The following is a 6,885-nucleotide window of genomic DNA, read 5'->3' as shown; positions in this document are numbered from 1 at the left end:
TCTGTTGTTCTTTTCTTTTTCTCTTTGCCAGTGATTGGCTCTTAACAGAATAACATCCCTTCTTTTTTTGGTCTAATTCAAATCCTTAGATTGTGTTTGAGGCTGTGAAAGCATAAAGAAAAAAAAGTTTGAGATTACAAACGAAACTCTCGCAGGGATCTAGGGGAGCTTGAGTGTGTGTTTTGTGCGTGTGTATGGACGTGTGTGTGTGTGTGTGTGTGTGGAACAAATAATCAGAACTGATGATTTTAGAAGTGTGTGTTTGGGGCAGCAGTGTGTTACCTCTTGCCCGTCGGAGCCTTAATGAATCAAAGTCAATCTGAGAAACTCTGTTTTTAGAAACGCACGTTTGTTTTGGTCTTCAGGGTTACCCGGGAAACGGGGTCTTATCGCCCTGACAACAGGTCACGAGGCACTCTCTTTTTTGTTACAAGCATTTCTACCCAGACCCAGATCAGGGCTTGTATTTACAAAGAGTCTCAGAGTAAGATTTCTGATCTAGGATCAGGTCCGCCCTTTCCATATGATCTTATTCATTATGATCTAAAAGGCAAAACTGTTCCTAGATCAGCAACTTACTGATCTTCATGTCTTAAGCCGGCCATTTTTAGCTCCTGCTCTCTGGGTTCACTTGATTATGCAACTTCCACAGACCTCGCTCCTAACGCTGTACTGGGGTCAGTGGATAAGTATGTGTTGCTAGTGGAACATACACAGAGCTCACTCCTAAGTGCTGTTATGGAGTAAGTACCAACATACATCTTGCTACTGGGACATACACAGATCTTGCTCCTAAGGGCTGTACTGGAGTCAGTGGTAAAGTATGTGTTGCTGATGGGACATACAAATAACTCGCTCCTAAGCGCTGTTGTGAAGCCAGTGGCTAAGTACGTGTTGCCACTGGAACGCACAGCTCCTGTGGTACTAGTGCTGAGCGATTAACTGAAATGACGGTTATTTTTCGTTTTTTAAACAACTAATTGACCAACATCAGTTCAATTATTTGAATTCCATTTTTTTCCCATTGCACAGTTTCTCTAGAGATAAATCAGATACAGCCTGAACTGTGTGATGTAGGAGGGAGGTGTAGTTTCCAACAGGGCCAATATTCTACATAGTTTAGCGCATAAAACGTGATAATAAACTACAAAGATTAAAATGTAATATACACAACTGAAATATTTTGTTAAAGTAAAATAATGTGAATAAATGATGGTTAATAAGTAGTAATGGGCAGTCACTACCATCATGGGACTTTTATTAATTGTTTTGTTCTGTGTTGTTACAGCATTCAACCCACATAATGCATAGTGCATTTAATGTTTAAAAAAATAATTAAAACGTGATTATGTTTTAATAATTGAACCGAAACCGAACTGACCTTAAAAACCTCTATAATCGCTCAGCACTATGTGGTACATACAGTTGAAGTCTGTAGTTTACATACACCTTAGCCAAATACAAACTTAGTTTTTCACAATTCCTGACATCAAATCCTAGTAAAGATTCCCTGTCTTAGGTCAGTTAGGATCACCACTTTATTTTAAGAATGTGAAATGTCAGAGTAATAGCAGAGAGAGTGATTTATTTCAGCTTTTATTTCTTTCATCACATTCCCAGTGGGTCAGAAGTTTACATACACTCAATTAGTATTTGGTAGCATTGCCTTTAAATTCTTTAACTTGGGTCAAGTGTTTCGGGTAGCCTTCCACAAGCTTCCCACAATAAGTTGGGTGAATTTTGGCCCATTCCTCCTCACAGAGCTGGTGTAACTGAGTCAGGTTTGTAGGCCTCCTTGCTCGCACACGCTTTTTCAGTTCTGCCCACACATTTTCTATAGGATTGAGGTCAGGGCTTTGTGGTGGCCAATCCAATACCTTGACTTTGTTGTCCTTAAGCCATTTTGCCACAACTTTGGAAGTATGCTTGGGGTCATTGTCCATTTGGAAGACCCAAGCTTTAACTTCCTGACTGATGTCTTGAGATGTTGCTTCAATATATCCACATAATTTTCCTTCCTCATGATGCCATCTATTTTGTGAAGTGCACCAGTCCCTCCTGCAGCAAAGCACCCCCACATGATGCTGCCACCCCTGTGCTTCACGGTTGGGATGGTGTTTTTCTGCTTGCAAGCGTCCCCCTTTTTCCTCCAAACATAACGATGGTCATTATGGCCAAACAGTTCTATTTTTGTTTCATCAGACCAGAGGACATTTCTCCAAAAAGTACAATCTTTGTCCCCATGTGCAGTTGCAAAACGTAGTCTGGCTTTTTATGGCGGTTTTGGAGCAGTGGCTTCTTCCTTGTTGAGCGGCCTTTCAGGTTATGTCGATATAGGACTTGTTTTACTGTGGATATAAATACTTTTGTACCTGTTTCCTCCAGCATCTTCACAAGGTCCTTAGCTGTTTTTTTTCTGAGGTCTTGGCTGATTTCTTTTGATTTTCCCATGATGTCAAGCAAAGAGGCACTGAGTTTGAATGTAGGCCTTGAAATACATCCACAGGTACACCTCCAACTGACTCAAATGATGTCAATTAGCCTATCAGAAGCTTCTAAAGCCATGACATCATTTTCTGGAATTTTCCAAGCTGTTTAAAGGCACAGTCAACTTAGTGTATGTAAACTTCTGACCCGCTGGAATTGTGATACATTGAATTATAAGTCTGTAAACAATTGTTGGAAAAATTACTAAACAATTGTTGGAAAAATTACTTGTGTCATGCACAAAGTAGATGTCCTAACCGACTTGCCAAAACTATAGTTTGTTAAAAAGGAATTTGTGGAGTGGTTGAAAAACGAAGTTTAATGACTCCAATCTAAGTGTATATAAACTTCAGACTTCAACTGTACATACAGAGAGGGCATACTTGAGGACATGTAAACAAATTGTTTGGCTCTCTCGCTAGCAGTCGCAGCAGCCATAATCATTTCAAATGCTAGCTAAATAAAACACGAGCGAATTTAAGATCCATTTTCTGTTGACAATTTTAAAACGAAGTGCAGATAATAACGCTTGTCTGACTCTGAGCCCAGCCTTGGTGTGAGTTGAGTTGAGCGCATGCCGGAAGCAGCGAGAGATCTTATTGGTCCACACAGAGCAATGCAATGCAATGTTCCAATGAGTTTCTATCATTCTCTGCTTAGACTCCTAACAATGTTACTAAGCACATCTTTCTAGAAGAGTATATGCATTTGATTGCAAATTGTTTCATTTTGTAAACTGTTCATATTAGACATTAAGGACTATGAGAATAATTAAAGAAGAATAAGAAGTGTACATTCTGTATATAATCAAAAAGCATAATAAATGTAACAGGTGGAGTTCTATTTTTAACACTGACTAGACAATGTGAAAATATAATTTGTGTTTTCTTTTCTCCTCTGTTGGATGGATTTACAAATGAAATGTGTATAAACAAATGTTCAATTCCTTCTTTACAAAAAAAAATCCCCCAAAATCGGTCCCTCTTGTGTTGTGCTCACTGTTGTTGCATGGAGAGTAGCATTTTGTTTTTGTGAAGTTGGTGAGCATGTCGGTGTGAACATGGTACCATAACCTAACAGTCATGATGACCTGCAACAAGCACTGAAAAACCTGAAGAACTCTCTCAACCATATCCTTATCCCAAATGTCACCCTATTCCCTATATAGTGCACTACCTTAGGGTAGTTTCTGGTCAAAAGTAATGCACTATATAGGGAAAAGGATGCCATTTGGGACGCACACCATGCTGAAACATTTATAATATGTAATATCTGTTATCACTGGTCAAACCCACCTCACTGCATAGACATAACAATGCCAGTGATATACAATACAAGACACCAACTGTTCCATATGAAATAACATAAAATCCTTTTGAATGTCTATTGTGAAGTGCTACTCCATATACCACAAAAAAATACTATACAATAATACATCAATACAATACACCAAGATAGCGATGTTGTGTCCATGAAATGTTTAATCTATCTATGGTTTAGACGTGGCAGCATACGACTGAAGACTTCATGACCCTCTGTTCGTTACTGTACTGTATCTGTACAAGCACGTTTATCCACTATCAGCTAGTCACCCATCACTTCAACAATATGGCACTGCATAATGTAAGGGTGAATTGATTGTGTGCGTGTGTGTATAAGTGTGTGAATGTGCTTTTTCTTATCATTCATCAAAACTCTTCTTAAGAAATCAGAATTTTAGGTATTTTTTATTGAATGCAGTAACTTATGGGCCAGTACTATATTACTCAGTGCAATGCAGTTATCGTTATAATAATACAAGTCATTAATATTATTTCTTTTGTATTTGTACAGAACAAATGTGTAAGGATCAGTGAGGAAAACGTGAGCTTTTTGATACTGTGAGATGTTGTTTCATTAAGTCAGTTTCCCCCTGTACAGTTGTGATTTACCCCACTCCTTTTATAGAATAAAATGTTTTTGGTGCAGATTGATGATGCAATGTCTTTATTGTTAACTTACATGCTGTCTACACCAGCGTACGTCCGCATGCGCCATCGCTCACATGTTGATTTTGTCCAACTACAAACGCACATGGAACATTAATGGATTAGCTTGCTATTGCTAGCTAATTTGTCCTGGAAGATAAACATTGGGTTGTTATTTTACCTGAAATGCATATGGTCCTTTTTCTGCTGGATCTTTGTATAATTTTGCTGCAGTGTGTGATTGCGGCCCGCAATTCGGGGCGTTCCTGCAGGTTTGGCGTTCCTGCAGTTGCACAATTAAACAGGATTTAAACAGAGCATTTAAACATTCACTCTGTTTTAAGTTTATTAATTTCAAATCAAATCTAATTTTGGTCGCATACAGATTTGCAGGTGAAAAGGAAGGTGCAGCTAAATGCTTTTGTTACTAGCTCCAACAGTGCACTAGAATGTGCACTAGAATGTTCTAAACAACAAATCAAGAAATAACAATCCAAGTAGATATATTAGTGAGAATATCAATACGCTGTGTGTATAGACAGAATATAATTTTGATAATAAAATGGTATGTACAGTTTGGGCTGTTACGGTGACCATATTACCGCCACACCGGCGGTCACGAGTCATGAAGGCAGTCAAATTCCATGTGACCGTTTAGTAACGGTAATTAGGCTTCTCCAAGCTCTGATGCTGCTGATAGTAGCCTACCAAACTTGCTAACTGCCTGGTACTCCGCACTCTATTGTCCCTCTAATCACTCTGACATCAATGCAAATATAATCAAAAATCTAATCAAACACTTCATGAGAGCCCATGTGCTCATGTTGCGCAACATTTCTATAGGCTATGCAATTGCATGAGAAAACAGAGTGATGGCCTCTATTAAAAAGAGGAGGATCCCATCAGCTTTCAATAGGCTAGGCCTACTATATTTATTTCTCACCTTTACTAATATTTAAAAAATTGCTTCTCTTTACAACAGGAGTATAGCCTACCTGGCTGGCATGAAAATGAACCACGGGAAAAGCGTCCTCCATTCGCTATTTAAGTGCATTAGGAAAGTATTCAGACCCCTTGACTTTTTCCACATTTTGTTACGTTACAGCCTTATTCCAAAATGGATTCAATCTACACATAATACCCCATAATGACAAAGCAAAAACAGGTTTTTAAACATTTTTGCAAATGTATTAAAAATAAAAACCTGATATTACATTTACATAAGTACTCAGACCCTTTCCTCAGTACTTTGTTGAAGCACCTTTGGCAGAGTTTTCTTGGGTATGATACTACAAGCTTGGCACACCTGTATTTGGGGAGTTTCCCATTCTTCTCTGCAGATCCTCTCAAGCTCTGTCAGGTTGGATGGGGAGTGTTGCTGCACAGCTATTTTCAGGTCTCTCTAGAGATGTTCGATCAGGTTTAAGTCCAGGCTCCGGCTGGGCCACTCAAGGACATTCAGAGACTTGTCCCGAAGCCACTAGTGCATTGTCTTGGCTGTGTGCTTAGGGTCGTTGACCTGTTGGAAGGTGAACCTTCACCCCAGTCTGAGGTCCTGAGTGCTCTGGAGCAGGTTTTCATCAAGGATCGCTCTGTACTTTGCTCCATTCATCTTTCACTCGATCCTGACTAGTCTCTCAGTCCCTGCTGCTGAAAAACATCCCCACAGCATGATGCTGCCACCACCAGGCTTCACCGTAGGGATGGTGCCAGGTTTCCTCCAGACGTGACGCTTGGCATTCATGCCAAAGAGTTCAATCTTGGTTTCATCAGACCAGAGAATCTTGTTTCTCATGGTCTGAGAGTCCTTTAGGTGCCTTTTGGCAAACTCCAAGCAGGCTGTCATGTGCCTTTTACAGAAGAGTGACTTCCGTCTGGCCACTCTACCGTGGCATGCTGCAGAGATGGTTGTCATTCTGGAAGGTTCTCCCATCTCCACAGAGGAACTCTGGAGCTCTGTCAGAGTGACCATGGGGTTCTTGGTCATCTCCTTGACCAAGGCCCTTCTCCCCTCCCGATTGCTTAGTTTGGCCGGGCGGCCAGCTCTAGGAAGAGTCTTGGTGGTTCAAACCTTTTCCATTTAAGAATGATGGAGGCCAATGTGTTCTTGGGGACCTTCAATGCTGCATACATTTTTTGGTACCCTTCCCCAGATCTGTGCCTTGACAGAATCCTGTCTTGGAGCTCTACGGACAATTCCGTCAACCTCATGGCTTGGTTTTTGCTCTGACATGCACTGTCAACTGTGGTCCTTATATAGACAAATCATGTCCAATCAATTGAATTTACCACAGGTGGACTCCAATCAAGTTGTAGAAACATCTCAAGGATGATCATTGGAAACAGGATGCACTTGAGCTCAATTCCGAGTCTCATTGCAAAGGGTCTGAATACTTCTGTAAATAAGGTATTTCTGATTTCTATTTTGAAT

General features: G+C 40.1%; 1 protein-coding gene across 3 annotated transcripts in view; it reads left to right on the top strand.

Annotated features, from left to right (window-relative positions):
• LOC311142548 (Krueppel-like factor 8) overlaps positions 1 to 117 on the top strand; it is an 80,260-nt gene extending 80,143 nt beyond the window's left edge. For all 3 annotated transcript variants that reach the window (XM_084178225.1, XM_084178224.1, XM_084178226.1), the window contains exon 7: positions 1 to 117. This exon is cut by the window's left edge and continues 1,229 nt beyond it. The gene's annotated coding sequence lies outside the window, so the exon portion shown is untranslated.
• The last annotated feature ends 6,768 nt before the right edge of the window (positions 118 to 6,885 follow it).

The sequence above is a fragment of the Coregonus lavaretus genome (genome assembly GCF_964263955.1).
Source record: "Coregonus lavaretus genome assembly, chromosome: 15".
NCBI classification, from domain to species: domain Eukaryota; kingdom Metazoa; phylum Chordata; class Actinopteri; order Salmoniformes; family Salmonidae; genus Coregonus; species Coregonus lavaretus.
The sequence above is the reverse complement of the archived record's forward strand: the minus strand, read 5'-3'. Positions and strand labels throughout refer to the sequence as shown.